The sequence below is a fragment of the Trichosurus vulpecula genome, chromosome 3 (assembly GCF_011100635.1).
Source record: "Trichosurus vulpecula isolate mTriVul1 chromosome 3, mTriVul1.pri, whole genome shotgun sequence".
Lineage (NCBI taxonomy): Eukaryota > Metazoa > Chordata > Mammalia > Diprotodontia > Phalangeridae > Trichosurus > Trichosurus vulpecula.
In genome coordinates this window covers 111858455-111879750 of record NC_050575.1, presented here as the reverse complement: position 1 = coordinate 111879750, position 21296 = coordinate 111858455, and the positions used below count along the sequence as shown (strand labels likewise).

The following is a 21296-nucleotide window of genomic DNA, read 5'->3' as shown; positions in this document are numbered from 1 at the left end:
TTACCTCTACCTCTATAAAGTATCTTTTCGTACTTTGATTTACATAACACTAAAACTATAAATTAAATTTGGTAATGCTGTCATTTTAAAAATTATAGATTGATTGTCTTGATTGTTTCCACTTTTTCTAGTCTATTTACTAAGGTCATTTGAAGCTATAAATTCTATGACCTTGTGAATCTATATCCCATAAAGATTGACAAGTGAGAAGAGACAGCGGTGGCAATAAAATCATCAATAATACTTAAGGCTATTTTGGCCATAGAAATAAGGAAACACAGTGTCTAATGATGGGTTTCAAAAGAATAGTTTGGAGTAATATGATTACACTTCTGAAGCCAGAGGCAAATTGGGATAATCCACTTGATGGACAAATTAGAACAGAATATTGACCTGTGTTATTCAACCCTAAAGAAGGAAACAGTCCCAAAGGCCACATGTTGAATGGAACCATTGTAAGATTTTGAAAAAAAAAATGATGTAGACTGGCAAGACCTTTGCCTTCTGGAAGACAAGCCTGAAAATGGGTCCATGTTGGATGGAAGGAGGTGAAGAACGGAGGCTGGGGAGACCTCTGTTAAGAGTCTGCTACAATAACCTACATGGAGAGCAGAAGGTAGCATCTTTCGCAACTTTGAATAGGAGGAAGAATTCTTAACCAAACAAGGGATAGAACTGATCCCCAAACATAAAATAGATAATTTCAATTAAATACATTTTTAAAAACTTTTGCATAAACAGATAGAACAAGAAGAGAAACTTTGCGGTAGGAAAAAGAAATCTTCACGCAAAATCTTCATAAAAATCTGAGAACCAAAATCTATGCAGAATTGACACACATAAAAGATCAAGTGCCTATTGGCAATGTACAAGTAGTCAAAGAATATGAACAATGCTTCAAATTGTAAATTGTCAGTGAATATACAAAAACATTCTCCAAACCACTAATAAAAAGAAATGGAAATGACTCTGACATGCAAAGATGGCAAAAATGGAAGTCAATTTTGAAGGGACTGTGGGAAGATAGACACAAAAAGATACCTTTGATTATGTTGATTCAAAATTTTCTATAAAGCATGTTGGAATTAAGTGTGAAAGTGGCTAACCTGTTCATATATTTTGACTCAGTTATCTCATTAGTGTGATCATGCCTCCAAAAGGTCAAAGGGAGAAAAAAAAGCTTTAATATACTAATGTATTCCCAACAATACTTTCTGTGATAGTGAAAAAGTAGAGGGGAAAAAGTGGATTCCATTGATTTGGGAACCAGATGAAAAAAGTAGGCTCTATGGGAATGTAAAAGAATTTGACTGTACAGCATGAAATCATCACCATGATGATTTTCAAGAAACACTTGAAACGTACACACACATATGTACATATATGTATACATATATGTACACATATGCACATATTGGATGAAATAAGAACCAGAAGAACAATATGGACCATGATGATAATAACGTCATTATGAAGAACACAAAAGGAAGTGGAACCTGAGTAATTATAATAACTAATCAATTCCAGAGAATAGAAAAGAAAGCATACTTCCTACCTCTCAATGCAGAATTGGAAGTCCATAGGGGCCAGATATTGCTTACATTCTCAGATGCAGGTTTTTTTTTGTTTTATTAACTGGTTTTACTGGGAACAAGGGACAATTCCATTTGGTGGCTGAGGGGTATTAATGAGAAAAGGAACCGATAAAACTTTTTTTTTTAAAAAGAAAGACGGTTGTTCATGTGGAGAGTAATGACGAGGGCCCATCCTATGGTGGTGGCTATGGGAATAGTCAGGAGTAGAAAAATGATGCAGAAATGTACTTGAAAGAGTGTGGTAAGCAACTGAGGGAGGAAGAGAAAAGAAGAGTCAAAAATAATAACAAATATTTCAATAGCACATAAAAATTTATAAAGCGCTTCCCTTATAACAATTTAGCTGAGTGACTCCAAAATGTAATATCTCTGTTTCTTCAGATTGAAAAAAACCTGAGGCTCAGTGAGAGAGATTAAATGCTTTGCATGGAGACTGGAAGAATTCCTTGATTCTTAATCCCCTGTGCTCTTTGGTATCTTCAAACTTTGGACAAATAGCAGGGTTGTTGTCTGAATTAGAAGATGTCCTTTGTGTGGCTCCTTCAAATGTCTGTCTCCTAAAAGGGCATGCTGATGAGTGCCTTTTCCTTCCCTCAGCACAAGAGAGGCTGTGACTGACCACAGTGGAGAGGACACTGGCCCAGGAGTCTAGTGAAGTCATCTAAATGAGTACCAACAACACAAACACACTCATCGAAAACAATTCCTTCTTTGTCTTAGAGACTGGCAGACAGTAGAATTCCCTGCTGCACCCAATGAATTTTACCATGGACTTAAAAAGTCAACTATGCTCAGTTATCTGATCACTATTTACCTCTTACCAAAATAATTAAAGAAAAACAAGATTGGGGTTTGAATAGGCTTTAGATCAAGACAGAGGGTCACATGAGAAGGGGAGGGAAAACCTAGCAGGTAAGAGAATAAGCAGAAGAATAGAACAACAATGAAAGAGCATCTACCATGCTGTGGGGTAAGATGGTGGAACTTATTAATGGACTATGAGAGCCAGGGTGATAGAACATGGCACTTAGAGCAAGATGTGGGGTTGAAGGTTGATTCTGAACTGTCTGAGTTGTATGACTGTGGGCATTTCACTTTGCCACCTCCACATCTGTTTCCTCATTTATAATTGGTTATAATGGGGCCATAGGATTTAGAGCTGGGTGGACCCTTAAAGGTCATCAAATGAAACATTCTTATTTTACAGATGTGAAAACTAAGGCCCATAGTTACAGTTGAGGAATGAAGGCTCACCACTTAGCACAGTGCCTGGCACATAGTAGGTGCTTAATAAATGTTTATTGTGTTTATTGACTGACTCACCATAGAGAAGAAGTGACTTCTTGCCTAAGGTTATATAAGTCAATCAGCAGTCCCAGAATCCTCCTTAGGGCTTCTGACACGAAGATCCTTTCTATGACACCACACTTCCGTCTCCATATCACTTGTGTTGCTTGCTCTATAGGGTTATTAGGAGCAAAGCACTTTTTCAATCGCCAGTCTATCAAGGACCTGAGATATCATCAGTGCAGGTCTGAGAGAGAGAGAGAGTCTTGAGTGTCTTTAAGAGATGTAAAGGCTGAGAAATGTTATCCTCTGGTGGTCATCCTTTTGGACAAGGCTCTCTCCAGACTTATCTAGACTTGTCATAAGCAACAAAGAGGCTGTTATTGAGTTTGTGCTTGAAGACTTTGGAGTACATTGAGAACATCCATGGTTTATACTCGGCGGCATTCACTTCAATTCAATTGCACATAGATTTATTATGCATCTACCTTATTCAAGGCCCTGTGTTGAGAGCTAGAGGTATAGAAAAAAAAGAAAAAAGGCATTTCCTTTCCTCAGGGAGTTTACATTCTCTCAGGAAATAAAACAGGTAGACATACAAGTAAATACTAAATTATTTGAGGAAGGAGAGTACTCACAATTGGAAGGAATAGGGAAAGTTTTTAGGTACTGACCTGAGCCTGGAAGAAAGATAATTATTTTTTATGAGAACATTCTAGGAACAAGACTGGTACAAGTTTGAAGAAAGAGATGAAATGCTATGTCTAAGGACCAGCTGTTACTCTATTTTTGTAAACAAGGAGGAGTAATATGCAAGAAATCTGAAAAGGAAGGTTGCAGTCAGTTTCTGGAGGGTGTTAAATGGCAAGCAGAAGGATTTATAGTTCATCCTGCAGGAAATAAGGAGCTTCTGAAGCTTTCATACCATGAGAAGACCATGGCTCATAAATTTAGAGCTGTCCAAGACCTTTGCTATCATGCGGTCCTACCTCCTCTCATTTTATAGATGCAGAATTTGAGGAAAAAAGAAGTGGATTTGACCACAGTCGCATATATAGTAAATAACTGAGCAAAGGCTTGAACCTAGGTCATTTGACTCCAAATCCTGCTGATCTTTCCATTACATTCTGGTTTGTGGGTTGTTTAGGGTTTCCCTCTTTAAGACATTCTTTTTAAGCATATCCTGCTCTTGTGGAAAGGATACTGGCATTAGAGTCAGAAGGTATGCATCCTAGCCTAGGCTCAGCTACTTAGAATTTGTGATCTTAGTCCATACTCACTTCACTTCTTTAATTCTCAGTTTCCTGCTCTATAAAATGAAGGATTTGGAAGAGATTGTCTCTAAGGTTTCTTCCAGTTTTTAAAAATTTTACAATATATATGATTAAGCAGATTAGGGATGGTACCATCAAAAGGTACTGTCAAGGATAGGGGCCAGAAGGTTGTTCAAGGCCAGCACAGTCTGTGACAGACAGGTTATAGACACACTCAGAACAGGCCCCTCTTAGCTGCTACTGAGAGATTTCAATCCAAATGCAGCAACCATGGGCCTGTGGACCCTCAGAATGTGGTTCTATCTGTGGACATAATCCTTTGGCCTTTTAAGGGGATTTTCCAGCATCTTTCTAACCCTCCTTGGAGTCATTACTCCTTTATCTTCTATTCCTCTTCCTGTTAGTTTCTAATCCTCCTTGGCAGTGTGAACTAGTTGTTAGAGATGAGTATGAAGTTCCTTTAGGTAATAGGCATTAAGCATTGTCATTTCTGGCTCTCCCCATGACCTATAGAGATTTGTTCTCACATTGCCTTGAGGCAGGGATGGCAAAGGTCTGCTTTCTGTGGTCACCATCCAACCTCCACTTTGGGGTAAGTTTGGCTTGAGATTAACAACATTCCCCCTCCAGTTAAAGGAGTGATCTCAAGTAAATACTTTTTGTTCTATGGGCCTCAGTTTCTCCATCTGAAAATAATCTCAGAAGAGGATTGTGAAAGCGGTCACATGTGTGTAAATTCATTGAAAAAGAGTGAGATCCTGAAAAACTGTAAGATGTAAAAATAAGGAATGGAGGGTGATGTGCTTGCATCCTCCCACATGCTAGTCAGCAGCCCTGAATATTCCTACCATGTGCTGTCTGGAACCACTCCCTTCTACTTAAGCCTGGGCACTGATGCTGTTGCCACAAGCTCCTGGTAGACCTATGTAGAAACGGACCATCCCCATCCTATCCTGAGAGCTACAGAAGCATTTAAGAAGGACACTAATAGGAAGCAGATGAATCTGGGAGTTGGGGCCTATCAAGATGATAATGAGAAGGCTTATGTTCTTCCAAGAGTTAGTAAGGCTTAGATAAAGAGTGCTGGCCTATTGTAGGATCAGCTGAATTTTGCAAAGTACAGACAGAGCTGGTGCTAGGTGAAAATAAAAAGCTGAAAAATGGCCAAAATATCACGGTACAGACCATTTCTAGAAATGGAGGGTTGAAAGAGGGAGCTCGTTTTCTTCAACAGTTTTTTAAATTGAGCCAGGATGTCCATCTTCCCAAATCATCCTGGGGAAATCACATCTTTAGGGGTACTGGCATGAAGTTAAATACCCATTGCTACTATGACCCCAAGACTTAGGGCTTTGATTTCATGGGAATCATGGAAGACATTTCAAAAATCTCAGAACAGAGTGTCATCCTCCTGTATGCCCATCCTCATAACCCCACAGGGATCAACCCTTGTCTTGAGCCTTTTTTGACATGGCATACCAAGGCTCTGCCAGTGGAGACAGCAACAAGGATGCCTGATCTGTGTGCCACTTTATTGAGTAAGGCATTAATATCAGTTGAGGATAATTGAGCGGACTCAAACTTGTCAATGAATTAGTAGGGTGTCTACCCCAAGCATGTGAATACTTCCCCTGGTGGATTGGGTGGATGAGAACAATTTGTTCCAGTGGCCCTGAAGACAGTATAGCTTGGTTAGCCATAGAAGACTCCAAGGTAATCCACTGCATCCTAAGCCATGGCCAGTCATCTTTACTTTTGTCTTGCTACTGCACTCAGGTGACTCTGGAAGAGATAGAAGCCTGTGACTTTGTGGAACTCTGCTTCACTTAAATCCAATTTATATGTGAGTCAAAAGACATCCCAATGTCATTTTACCATTTTTACCTGCCTCAAAGTCTTGTGGTAATGGGCAAGTGATGACTAAGCAGATGTGGATACACTGGAGCTGTAGTCACAACCCTGAACATAGGTGGCCCAGGCCATAGGGCCCTCTTCTCATTAGACTGAAGCAGCAGTGGGATTCACCCCTGGGTGCCTGAGCAGTCTTTTTTAAGAATGGCATTGCTTGAGATTATATACAGGGGTGGAGCCAAGATGGCCGCATGAAAGCAACATCTTACCGGAGCTCTCTCACAAGGTCTGTTGGATTCCTATGAAAAAGTGAGTTTGAGCAGATTTGGGAGAGTTAGAAACTGAGAGCAGTCTGAGTGGGGCAAATTTCCAAGCTGGGAGAGCCTGAAAGGCTGACTGCACGAATCTGTAGGCTTGGATGTGCTCAGCGTGCAGAGCTACTCCAGACCGGCTGGGAGGCCCACATGGGAGATGGGCTGGGACTGGGCACCCGAAACCAGTGGAGATCCCCAGGCCTCCCAACACAGGATGGCACTCTGTGGAGGCGACAAGAGGCAGTGCAACACCACCAACCGTGACATGCAGACTCCTGAGGCTTGCAGCCTGAAGGTATGAAACGCTTCTTGAACTTCCGGGAGACATAATGGCCAGGTAGATGGCTCTAATCCCTCCCCCCTTCACCCAGAGAATTCCTTGGGAAAAAAAAAACAAAAATGCTGGAACAGAGGAGATAGAAGTGGGGCTTCAGTGGCCGAGTACCAGAGGGGCAAAGCGAGCAGGGGTTGACACCAGGAGCCCAGACGTACTCTGGCTCTCCCAGGGGAAGTGCCAGACACCCAGCTCAAACAACAAACAGCTGAGACCATTGCTAAAGAGTGAGAGTGCTGGAGAGCACCCCTAGGGAAAGAGACATCAGGGAGCCAGACCCCTCCCCCACACCTCAGGAAACTGAAGGAAAGCTGGGACAGAGAGCCCTCAGCGCCAAAGGCAGAAATTTGTCTTAAAGCCAGGAAAAGGCTAACCAACATGAAGATGAACACAAAAAAACCCAAGGGCCATTGATTCTTTTTGTGGAGACAGGCAGGATCAAAATACAAATTTGGAAGAGGACAGCAATGACACTATAGATACATCTGATACCTCAAAAGGTAATGTGAACTGGTCTGCAGCCCCAAAAGCATTGCTGGAAGAGCTAAAGGAGGATTTTAAAAACCAAATTAGGGAGCTAAAAGAAAATATGGAAAAAAATCCACTGATGAAATCAAGTCCCTAAAGAATAAGACTGGTGAAATGGCTATGGAGATTCAGAATCTAAAGAGAGAAAATGACACCCTGAGAGGTAAAATCAACCAATTGGAAAAGGAGACTCAAAAGCAAAATGAAAACACTAACTCATTAAAAACTAGAGTTGAGCAAGTGGAAGCTAATGAATCTAGGAGGCACCAAGAAGAAATAAAACAAAATGTAAAGAATGAAAAAATAGAAAAAAATGTGAAATAACTGATTTGGAAAACAACAGACCTGGAAAATAGATCCAGGAGAGACAATTTAAGAGGTATTGGTCTACCTGAAATCCACGATGAAAAAAAGAGCCTTGACAGTATCTTCGAAGAAATTATCAAAGACAACTGCCCAGAGGGCCTAGAACCAGAGGGCAAAATAGTCATTGAAAGAATTCACTGATCACCCCCTGCAAGAGATCCCAAACTGGAAAACACCAAGAAATATTATAGCCAAATTTCAGAACTACAAAGTCAAAGAGAAAATACTGCAAGCAGCTAAAAAGAAACAATTCAAATACCATGGAACTACAGTCAGGATCACGCAGGATCTCTCAGCTTCCACATTAAAAGACAGGAGAAATTGGAATATGATATTCCGAAGGGCAAAGGAGCTGGGACTACAACCAAGGATCAACTACCCAGCAAAACTAAGCATGATTTTTCAGGCAAGGCGATGGACATTCAATGAAATAAGGGAATTCCAGACCTTCCTGATGAAAAGACCAGAACTCAATGGAAAATTTGATCTCCAAATACAAAACTCAAGAGAGACATAAAAAGGTAAATGGGGAAAACCCCCAGAAACCTTATTAATCAATAAGGGCAAATTATTTGCATCTTTGTATAGGATTATATCATCTTATGTATGTTTTATATATATATATATATATATATATATATATATATATATATATATATATATATATATATATACACATATATATGTCAGTCTTGAGAATAGTACAGCTATTATGACAATTGAAAGGGATACACATAGATTGTGAATGCCTGTATAAAATGACTGATATAAGGATAAAAAAAACATAAGTAAGAGATGTAAAGGGAGGGCCATGAGAGAAGAGGCAAGGAGGTAGCCGAAAAGGGTAAATTACACCAAATGAAGAGGCACAAAAACATATTATAGTAGAGGGAAAGAAGGGAGGGAGAAGAGCAGTATTTGAGCTTTACTGTCATCTGATCTGGTTCAAGAAGGGAATAACATACCCTGATAAGTATAGAAATATAACTTGTCCTACAGGAAGTAGGAGGGGAAAGGGGGAAAAAAGGGAGAGGGGTGGTTAGAAAGGAGGGGAGAAGTAACAAGTGGAAAACGGTAAGATAAGGGAGGGGAATAAAGAGGGAGGGTAAACTGAGGAAGGTGGCGGTCAAAAGCAAAACTTTGTTGAGGAGGGGAAGGGGAAAGGGAGAAATAAAAGCATAAACGGGGGGAAATAGGATGGAGAAAAAGACACAGATAGAAATTATAACTGTGAATGTGAATGGGATGAACTCTCCCATAAAACAGAAGCAGATAGCAAAATGGATTAAAAACCATAAACCTACAATATGCTGTTTACAAGAAACACATTTGAAACAGGGGGATACACACAGGGTAAAGGTAAAAGGCTGGAGTAAAATATATTGCGTCTCAGCTAAAGTAAAAAAAGCAGGCGTAGCAATCCTAATCTCAGACAAAGCAAAAGTAAAGATAGATTTAATTAAAAGAGATAAGGAAGGACATTACATCCTGCTAAAAGGCACCATAAACAATGAAGCAATATCATTGTTTAACATTTATGCACCAAGTGGTATGGCATGCAAATTCTTAGAGGAGAGGTTAAGGGAGTTACAGGAAGAAATAGACAGCAAAACTATAATATTGGGAGACCTCAACCTCCCCCTTTCTGAACTTGATAAATCTAACCTCAAAATAAATAAGAAAGAAGTTAAGGAGGTAAACAGAATTTTAGAAAAGGTAGATATGATAGACCTCTGGAGAAAACTGAATGGGGATAAAAAGGAATATACTTTCTTCTCAGCATTACATGGCACATACTCAAAAATTGACCATGTACTAGGGCATAAAAACCTCACAATCCGGTGCAGAAAGGCAGAAGTAGTCAAAGCATACTTTTCAGATCATGATGCAATAAGAATTATTTGGAACAAAGAGCCATGGAAAAATAAGCTAAAAATTAATTGGAAACTAAATAATCTAATTCTAAAGAATGAGTGGGCCAAAGAACAAATCAGAGAAAGAATTAATAACTTCATTCAAGAGAATGACAATAATGAAACAACATACCAAAACTTATGGGATGCAGCAAAAGCAGTTCTTAGGGGAAGTTTTATATCCCTAAATGCTTACATGAATAATATAGGTAAAAAGGAGATCAATGATCTGGGCATACAGCTGAAAAAACTAGAAAAAGAGCAAATTGAAAATCCCTAATTAAATACCAAATTAGAAATACTGAAAATCAAAGGAGAGATTAACAAAATTGAAACCAAGAAAACTATTGAATTAATAAATAAAACAAAGAGCTGGTTTTATGAAAAAAAAAACAATAAAATTGATAAACCTTTGGTCAATTTGATTAAAAAAAGAAAGAAGAAAATCAAATTACCAGTATCAAAAATGAAAAGGGTGAGGTCACCTCTAATGAAGAGGAAATCAAAACAATAATTAGGAATTATTTTGCCCAATTGTATGCCCATAAATTTGACAACCTTAGAGATATGGATGAATATCTACAAAAACATAAATTGCCCAGGTTAACAGAAAAGGAAGTAAAGTTTCTAAATAACCCCATCTCAGAAAAAGAAATTAAGCAAGCCATCAATGAACTCCCTAGGAAAAAATCTCCAGGGCCAGATGGTTTTACATGTGAATTCTATCAAACATTTAAAGAACAACTAATTCCTAAACTTTGTAGACTATTTGGGAAAATAGGTGAAGAAGTAGTCCTACCAAATTCTTTTTATGACACAAATATGATAGTAATACCCAAACCAGGTAGAGTCAAAACAGAGAAAGAAAATTATAGACCCATTTCCCTAATGAATATTGATGAAAAATTTTAAATAAAATATTAGCAAAAAGATTGCAGCAACTTATCACAAGAATAATATACTATGACCAGGTAGGATTTATTCCAGGAATGCAAGACTGGTTCAATATTAGGAAAACTATTAGCATAATTGACCATATCAACAACAAAACTAGCAGAAACCATATGATCATCTCAATAGATGCAGAAAAAGCCTTTGACAAAATACAACACCCATTCCTATTAAAAACACTAGAAAGTATAGGAATAAATGGAGCCTTCCTTAAAATTATAAATAGCATCTACCTAAAGCCATCAACAAGCATTATATGTAATGGGGATAAGCTAGATGCATTCCCAATAAGATCAGGGGTGAAACAAGGATGTCCATTATCACCCCTACTATTCAATTTGGTACTAGAAACATTAGCTGTAGCAATAACAGAAGAAAAAGAAATTGAAGGAATTAGAATAGGAAAAGAAGAAGCTAAATTATCACTTTTTGCAGATGATATGATGATTTACTTAAAGAATCCTAGAGAATCAAGTAAAAAACTACTTGAAATAATAAACAACTTTAGCAAAGTTGAAGGATATAAAATAAACCCACATAAATCCTCAGCATTCCTATACATTACTAACAAAGCCCAATAGCAAGAGATAGAAAGAGAAATTGCATTCAAAGTTACTGTAGACACTAGAAAATATTTGGGAGTCAATCTGCCAAGACAAACCCAGGGCCTATATGAACATAATTATGAAACACTTTTCACGTGAATAAAGTCAGATCTAAATAAATGGAAAAATATCAGTTGCTCATGGTTAGGCCAAGCTAATATAATAACAATGACAATTTTACCTAAATTAATCTATCTACTCAGTGCCATACCAATTGAACTACCAAAAAATTATTTTACTGAGCTGGACAAAATAATAACAAAATTCATCTGGAAAAACAAGAGGTCTAGAATATCTAAGGTATTAATGAAAAGAAATGCTAGAGAAGGTGGCCTAGCCATACCAGATATTAAACTGTACTATAGAGCAGCAGTCATCAAAACTACCTGGTACTGGCTAAGAAACAGAGTTGTGGATCAGTGGAAAAGGATAGGAATGCAAGATGGAGAAGTTAACAACTATAGCAATCTACTCTTTGATAAACCCAAAGAGGCCAGCTTCTGGGCTAAGAATTCACTATTTCACAAAAACTGTTGGGAAAATTGGAAAATGGTAAGGCACAAACTGGGCATAGACCAATATCTTATACCATATACCAAAATAAAGTCAAAATGCATTCATAATTTAGGAGTAAAGGCTGGTACTATAAGTAATTTGGGAGAGCAAGGAATAGTTTACTTACCAGATTTATAGAAAAGAAAAGAATTCATGACCCAACAAGAGATAGAGAGCATGACAAAATGCAAAATGGACAATTTTGATTATGCTAAATTGAAATGTTTTTGTACAAAAAAAGCCAATGCAACAAAAATTAGGAGGGAAGCAGAAAATTGGGAGAAAATCTTTAAAACTAGTGTCTCTGATAAAGGTCTCATTTCTAAAATATACAGGGAACTGAGTGAAATATATAGGAACACAAGGCATTCCCCAATTGAGAAATGGTCAAAGGATATGAACAGGCAGTTCTCAGAGGAAGAAATTAAAGATATCTATAGGCATATGAAAAAATGCTCTAAATCACTACTTATTAGAGAAATGCAAATCAAAACAACTCTTAGATACCACATCTCTCCTGTCAGATTGGCTAAAATAACAAAACAGGAAAATGATAAATGCTGGACAGGATGTGGGAAAATGGGAACATTGTTACATTGCTGATGGAGTTGTGAGCTGATCCAGCCATTTTGGAGAGCAATTTAGAACTATGCCCAAAGGGCTATAAAAATGTTCATACCTTTTGACCCAGCAATACCACTTCTAGGGTTGTATCCCAAAGAAATCACACAAGTGGGAAAAGGACCCATATGCACAAAAATATTTATAGCGGCTCTTTTTGTGGTAGCTAAGAATTGGAAATCAGTGGGATGCCCATCAATTGGGGAATGGCTGAACAAGCTGTGGTATATGAAGGCAATGGAACACTATTGTGCTATAAGAAATGGGGATGATACAGACTTCATAACAACCTGGAAAAACCTACACGACATAATGCTGAGTGAGTGGAGCAGAGCCAGGAGAACATTATACACAACCACAGATATAAGGATTCTGTGAGGACCAACCCTGACAGACTTCACTCTTCTCAGCAGCACAAGGTTCAAAGACAACTCCAAAGGACTCACGATGGAGAATGCTATCTACATCCAGAGAAAGAACTATGAAGTATGAATGCAGATTGAGGCACACTTCATGCCAGCCTTTTTTTCCCCTTTTTTTTTTCTCTTTTTCTCTCTTTTGTTTTTGTTTTTGGGTTGGTTTTTTTTTTTGGTCCTGTTTCTTCATTTCATTGATCACAGTTCTTCTCCATAACATGACTAGTGTGTAAATTAATTCAATGCGCTATATGTGATTCCATGCCGTCTTGGGGAGGGAGGGGGGAGGGAGGGAAGAAAATCTGGAACTCAAAATTATGTAGAACTGAATGTTGTAAACTAAAAATAAAAAAAAATTAAATTAAAAAAAGAATGGCATTGCTCACCTCTTTGAATGAGGAAAAGGCTAAAAAAGATAACTTAAATATTGTCTGCTTCACCTAACCTCAGCCTGCTCAGATTCTACCCTGCAATTAAAACATAAAAACATTTACAAAAAACTTTTGCAAGATGATTCCACTCATCTTGGTATGTGGAATGTGTGCACACTTATGGACAACACAAAATCTAATAGATCTGAAAATGAAAAGTTTTTGTTGCAAGAGAATTCAATAGGTATCACATCTAAATAGCAGCCCTGAGTGAAACAAGGCTGGCGAATGAAGGCCAGTTTACCAAAGTCAGAGCTAGAGACTCATTTTTCTGGAGTGGCTACAGTGATGAGGAGAACCATGAAGCTGGTTTAGGTTTTGCAATCTAAACTAATCTAGTCAACAAGCTTGCATGTCTCCCAAAAGGAGTGAACCACAGGCTCATGATAATGCAGTTGCCACTTGGAGGAAAGTGCCATGTCACCACCATTAGTCTATATGCTCCCACCATGACAAACCCCGATGATGTCAAAGAAAAATCTTATGAAAAATCTCTTATCTTGGAGAGCCTTATCATCAACGTGCTGAAAGAGGACAAACTTGTAATTCTAGGTGACTTTAATACTAGAGTAGGCACAGACTATCAGACATAGTAGGGAGTCCTTGGGAGAAATGGAATCAGAAAGAGCAACAGCAAGTTACTACTGAAGACTTGTGCAACTCATGACCTTCTCATCACCAACACAGTCTTCCATTTACCTAAACACAATAAAACTTTGTGGATGCCCCCTCACAGCAAACATTGGCATTTAAAGACTATAGTATTGTAAGGGGAAGAGACAAGACAGTATGTGAGAGTAATAAAGGTGCTGTTGGCACAGAGTGTCTGACTGGTCATAGACTCATCCTCTCCAAGCTAAACATTTGCATTCAACAAAAGTGGCTGCCCCAAGGCAAGACAGTTACTGGGAGACTTAATGTCAACAGATTAGAATGCTTCTCTGTGCAAGTTTGTTACTGACTTGGAGGGAAAGCTGATCCAACACATGGTTGGCAATAGTGGAGCAGAAAAGGAGTGGGCAGCTTTCAGCAATTTAGTATACAGCCCTGCATTTACTTATCTGGGCCAGAACACTTGCAAACACCAAGATTAGTTGGGAAAAATTATGGGGAAGTTCAGAAGCTACTGAAAATGAAAAATGAGAACTCCAGAGGATTTACCAGCAGGATAGTTCATCCATTTCTAAGAAGGCAGCATCTAACTCCATCAAAAGTAAAGCACAGGTGAAGCTTATAGAGATACAAGATTCTTGGCTCAGTGAAAAGGCAGATGAAATTCAGTTTCACACTGATAGTAACACTAAAGTACTTATGATGCCCTGATGGCTATTTATGGGTCAAAGACTTATGGTGCATCTCAACTATTCAGCACTGATGTAGCCACATTCATTAGTGATAAGGACATGATCCTGGAGAGATGGGCTGAACACTTCCATAGAGTTCTCAAAAGACTATTATCGACAAATTCTGAAGCCACTGACCATGTACCTCAGGTTGAAGTTAATTCTTCTCTAGTCAAATTTCCAACTGAAGAAGGGGCTTTGAAAGCCATTTGGTTCTTCTTGTGTGGCAAAGCATCTGATACTGATTCTATTCCAGCTGAGATTCACCAGGTGAGGGGGGTTCATTGCTCATACAAAAGGTGACTGAAATCTTCCAGGTTATATGGCAAAAGGAGGTTATCCTCCAGGAACTCAAAGATGCCTCCATTGTCCATCTCTCAAAAAGAAAAGGAAATAGGTTGTTCTGTGACAATCATGGGGAGGGGGGGATGTCTTAGTAATTGCTGGCAATATTGTTTACAGAGCCCTTAATAGACTGATCCTTCATCTGGAGGATACTCTTCTACCTAAGAGCCAGAGTGGCTTCAAAAAGGGCTGAGGAATGCTTGATATGGTGTTTTCTGCTTGACAACTCTAGGAGAAATGCAAGAAGCAGAACAGAGGTCTGTACACAATGTTTGTTGATATGACCAAGGCTGTTGATATTGTCAGTTGTGAGGGCTTGTGGAAGATCATGGCAAAATTTGATTCCCTAGAGAAGTTCATTAGTATTGTACTTCATTTCACGATGGCATACTTACTTGGGTTCTGAATAATGGATGATGTTCTTATGCTTTCCTAGTCACCAATGGAGTGAAGCAGGACTGTGTGCTTGCTTCCATGATTTTTTAGTATGAGGTTTTCAGTGATGTTGTCAGACGTCTTCAATGAGGACAAAAATAGGTCAAGGTCAGCTACCTCACTGATGGTAAATTATTTAACTTGAAAAGGCTACAAACCAAGACTAAAGTGGAGGGAGAGCTGGTGTGTGACTTTTTGTTTGCAGATGATTGTGCACTCTATGCAACTTCTGAGGCTGAGATGCAACAGAGAGGATTGATTGTGCCGCTTGTGTTAATTTTGCCCTGATAGTCAGCACCAAGAAAAGAAAAAGAGGTTTTCCACCACCCTGTCTATACATGGAACCATCAATTACAGCAAATGGAGGCATTTTGAATGCTGTGGATAAGTTCACTTACCTTGACAATATACTTTCCAGGGATGTATACATAGATGATGAGGTTGACACACTCATTGCCAAAGCTAGCTCAGTGTTTGGGAGGTTCCAAATAAAGTGTGGAAGAGAAAAGGTATTAGGCTGTCTGCTATGGAGCTGTTGTGTTGACCTCATTGTTGTATGCTTGTGAAACCTGGACAGTATACCAGCATCGTGCCAGAAAATTAGATTTAATTTCATTTAAATTGTCTTAGGAAAATTCTGAAGATCACGTGGCAGGATAAGGTACTGGACACTGAGGTCCTTTCTCAAGCTGAACTGCTAAGCATTTAAACTCTACTGTTGAAAGTACAACTCTGATGGGCTGGCCACATTGTTGGAATGACAAATGTACATTTGCCTAAAAGACTATTTACAGACAACTCACATAAGGCAAGCACTCACAGAGAGATGAGAAGAATCAATACAAGGACACTCTCGAGGTCTCTCCGAAGAACTTTGGAATTAATTGTGAGACATAGGAGACACTAGCACAAGACCATCCAGCATGGCATATTTGTGTTGAAGAAGGTGCTGTGCTCCACAACCAAAGTAAAATTGCAGTAGCTCAAAAGAAAACATGAGATATGCAAATTTAGAGACATCTCCTTTCCAAATATTCATGTGGACTATTTGTGCCTGACCTTTGTTAAAGCCCTTTGAGCTCATATGGTTTGATCAGCCTCAGTTAGCCACAATATACCTTGACACAACATAGTGATGTCATTTTGGCCGTCTTTGAGCATGAAGGACAACAACCAATCAACTTTTCCTTTCTTTGTTTCCTCCTTCCTCTTTACAAAGAAAAAGATGGTGATTGAACTGGAGACTGTTCAGTACCAATTCTCTGTAATTGACGCAAATCAGCTCTTGCTCCCCTGCCCCTCTTCTCATTCCTTCATCTAAATCTCAATTACAGGTTGCTACCTTTTTTAAAATTCCCTATTCATGATTCTTCCCCTAAGCTTACAGGATTTTAAAAATTTTGTTTATTTTTTGTGTTTATGACAAATCTCTCCCTAAATCTACCCTCTTTCTTAATTTCCCATTCTCCTTCTCTATGTTTTCTCCCATTTCTCTGTTGAGTTGCATATACATTTTATATCAAAACTCTTTGTGTTTGTGTGTGCTCTACCTCCTTTGAAAAGTTCCTGTGAATATCATAGCCAAGTTTTAAAATTCCCGGGTTAAAGTGCAAATTTTGCAATCAACAAGGGAAAAAAAAAATTTAAATTCTGAAGAAAAACAGTCAGGATTTTAAAAGATGTAGCAGCTTCTACATTGGGAACATTATATATTAAAGAGCAAAGGAACTGGGGTTACATCCAAGTCGAATACAATCCTGAATGAAAAAAAGATGAATATTTGATAAACTGAAAGACTTTTAGGTATTTGTAACAAAAAGACCAGAACTTAATGGAAAATTTGATATAAAAGATCCAGAAGAAATGTAAGGAAATCATTAAAGAATAATTTAAAGCACTGATAAAGGTAAAATGATTTCCTTATGATATATGAAAATGTTATTAATATTCTTAAAATTGTTATCATTATTAAGGTAGTTTGAAAGAAAGTTTGCATCTCAGTTGTGTATGGTGGGATGATTCTAAAAAACAAAATTGGGCAGGAAAAAGTAAAAAGGAGCAATTATTTCATAAAAATGGAGCATAAAAGGAAGAACTAATACACAGGAAACAGGTTAGGGTGGAGAGCTGGTAATGTTGGAACCTAACTCTCATTTGGGTTGAAGAGGAAATAACGTGAACATCTGAAGAAGTTTACAAGTCTTTTGAACTTCTAGAGAGGTGAGAAAATGGAGGGATAGGGTAAGGAAGGGACTTTTAGAAGGGTATAGATTAAGTTTAGGAGGCTGTGGGGAGAAGATAAGGGAGGGAATTTTAGAGAAGTGGGTAAAATAAGGAATGAGAGGGTAAAAGGAAAAAATAAGGTAACAAGGATAGGGGAAAAAGAGAGGCCATGAAGGAAAATAATGAGTAAGCATAAGATGGAGGAAAGTTCACAGTTATAACTTTGAATGTCAATGGGATGAATGCACCCATAAAACAGAAATGGGTAGCAGAATGTATTAAAAATCAGAACCCAACAATATGTAGTTTACAAGAAACACATTTAAGAATGAAAGCTACACATGGAGTTAAAATGGAGGGTTGGAGTAGAATTTATTATGCTTCAGCTCATGCAAAAAAGGCAGGGGTAGCAATTATGATCTCGGACAAAGTCATGGCTAAGATAGATTTAATGAAGAGGGATAAACAGAGTAACTACATTTTGATAAAAAGGTACCATAGACAATGAAGCAATATCAATATTGAACCTAAATGCACCAAAACTTATAATATCTAAATTTTTAAAAGGAAAGTTAAACTAATTACAGGTAGAGGTAGATAGTAGTACTATAATAGTAGGGGACTTTAATCTTCCCTTCTCAGAATTAGATCAATCTAACAAAAAAAATAAAAAAGAAGTTAAAGGAGTAAATAGAATTTTAGATAAACTGGATGTTATAGCTCTCTAGAGAGAATTTAATGGCAATAGAATACACCTCTTTCTCAGTGGTACTTTTACAAAGACTGACCATGTATTAGTACATAGAATTTTTATATTAAAAGCAAAAAAAGCAGAAATATTAAAAGGATCCTTTTCAGATCATAATGCAATACAATTATATTTAATAAGGGACAAAGGAAACAAATTAAAAACTAATTGGAGATTAAACAAGATAATCTTGAATGAGTCGGTTAAAGAACAAATCATAGAAATAATAAGTTCATTAAGGAGAATGATAATAGTGACACAACATATCAAAACCTATGGGATATAATAAAAGCAGCAATTAGAAGAAAATTTATATCTCTAAATGTTTACATCAATAAAATAGAGAAAGAGCAGACTAATGAATTGGGTATTGTATCAACAATCCAGCTAGTAGCTTCTGTGGGGGTGTAAGATCCACCAACAACTAGCACAGAAAGCTGCCAACACAGGTCCTTTTGATCTGCTTTACTTAAGGAAAGCAATGTTAAGGGGTTAACAATCTTACTTTAATCCAGCATACAAATAAGATCCACCTAGCTCAGGCGGGAAAAGCCAGCACCCTGAATTACAGACCAAATACAATTCATAGTTTTCAACATCTGGGTGTACAGCCAGGGAGCTCATTAGAACAGCTGGCCCAGAGTCACACACCACTCCTGCTGTGGCTCAGAGCTCAGAGCAAGAACACTAACCTTTGCTCTTATATACCCTGTTCAGGGCCAGAGGGCCTTGACCTCACCCAGGCTGGGTGTGGAGAAGTTCCCCATCCCCAATATCACATCAGAAACAAATCAATGGCTCCCAATTGTCTCAGTGCTGAGAAATACAAAAACATCCCACCTTTTCTGCCCCATTCAAACAAAGGCCAGAATCATTAAAGGTGAACAGCAAAAAGTCCCACCTTAATTACTATCGCAGGTATGTAATTTAAAAAAAAATAGAAAAAGAACAAATTTGAAATCCTCAATTAAACACTAAATTGGAAATCCTAAAAATTAAAGGTGAGATTAATAAAAATAGAGAGCAAAAAATCATTGAATTAACAAATAAAAGTGGGAGTTGGTATTATGTAAAAACAAATAAAATAGTCAAACAATTGGTTAATTTGATTTAAAAAGAGAGAAGGAAACCAAATCACTAGTACCAAAAATTTGAACAAAATGGAAGAATATTTACAAAAATATAAATTGCCTAGATTAACAGAAGAGATGAAATAGAATATATAAATAGACCTATTTTAGAAAAAGAAATTGAACATACTATAAATGAGCTTCCTAAGAAAAAAGCACCAGGGGAGGCAGAGGCAAGATGGCTGAGCAAAGGTAGGGACTTGCCTGAACTCTCCCCCAAACCCCTTCAAATACCTTTAAAATTCTAGAGCAGCAGAACCCACAAAAAGACAGAGTGAAACAAATTTCCGGCTCAAGACAACTTGGAAGGTAAGCAGGAAAGATCTGTTGTACCAGGGTGAAAGAGGAGTGCAGTCCAGTGCAGATGATGCCAGTGTAGACCCAGCCTCAGGAAACCTGGAGCAGGTCTCAGGGTGACTGAAATACTGGCAGCAATGGCGGTTTCCAGATCTCTCAGTCCACACACACCAAAGACAACTTAGAAAGTCAGAAGGAAAGGTTTTTTGCACCTGACTGAGAGTGGAGCACAGTCTACCACAGACTGCACCAGAATAGCTCAGGCCCCAGCAAACCAGGAGCAGGCCTTGGGAGTGACTGAATCACCAGTGGCAGCAGCAATGGCAGTGGCTGCTTCCAAAGCTGTCAGCTCACAGATGTTAAGGGGGTTAAACAATGGGTCAGAAGGAGATTATAAGGGTCTTTTTGCTAGCACTGAGGCAGGACTCTGTTGCTTTGCCCGTACTCAGATTCGGGTTGAAGTCCTGGGTGGCAGTCCCAGGGTGAGGAGGAATGCTAGCAAGTCAGAGCTTGTAGCTGCAGTAGCTTGTAGCTCACAGTTCTGGGGCAGAAAAGAATGCTTGTGATCATTCACAGAATAGAGCACAGGCCAGGAGGGTAGTAAGCACCTCTCCTATGATCATAAAACCTTGAAATGAACTGAAAACTTACAGGTCCAAAGAAGTATCTCTGAAAATAGCTGCACAAATGCACTTTCCACCCTAGAAGCAGAGCCCTACTTTAGCAAAAAGTTAAAAGTCAAGTAATAGGCTGGGAAAATAAGTAAACAATGGAAAAAAAAAACCTCTTACTATAGAAAGTTACTATGGTGACAAGGAAGTCAAATCACACACTCAGAAGAAGATAATAAAACTAAAGCTCCTACACCCAAAGCCTCCAAGGAAAATATGAATTGGTCTCAGTGCATGAAAGCACTCAAAAAGAATTTTGAAAATCAAGTAAGAGAGGCAGAGGAAAAACTGGGAAGAGAAATGAGAGTAATGCAACAAAATCATGAAAGAAGAGTCAACAGCTTGGTAAAGGAGACACAAAAAAATACTGAAGAAAATAAAAAAACAAACCAGACTAAGCCATATGGCAAGAGTGGTACTATCAGCCAATGAAGGGAAGAATGCCTTAAAAAGCAGAATTGGCCAAATGGAAAGGGAGGTTCAAAAGCTCACTGAAGAAAATAACTCCTTAAAAATTAGAGTGAAGAAAATGGAAGCTAATGACCTTATGAGAAACCAAGAAACAATAAAACAGAACCAAAAGAATGAAAAAAAATAGAAGACAATGTAAATTATCTCAGTGGGAAAACAACTAACCTAGAAAATAGATCCAGGAGAGATAATTTAAAAATTATTGGACAACCTGAAAGCTATGATTAAAAAAAGAGCCTAGACATCATCTCTCAAGAGGCTATCAAGGAAAACTGATCTGATATTCTAGAACTAGGGGGTAAAATAGAAATTGAAAGAAGCCACCAATCACCTTCTGAAAGAGATCCCAAAATGAAAATTCCCAGGAATATTTTATAGCCAATTTCTAGAATGATTGGGTCAAAGATAAAATATTGCAAGCAGCCAGAATGAAAACATTCAAGTATGGTGGATCCACAGTCAGGATAACACAAGATTTAGCAGCTTCTACCTTAAAGGATTGGAGGACTTGGAATATGATATTTCTGAGGGCAAAGGAGCTAGGATTACAACCAAGAATCATCTACCCAGAAAAACTGAGTATAATCCTGCA

General features: G+C 38.2%; 1 pseudogene; it reads left to right on the top strand.

Annotated features, from left to right (window-relative positions):
• Positions 1-4944: 4944 nt before the first annotated feature.
• On the top strand, positions 4945-5716 carry LOC118842165 (annotated as a pseudogene).
• The last annotated feature ends 15580 nt before the right edge of the window (positions 5717-21296 follow it).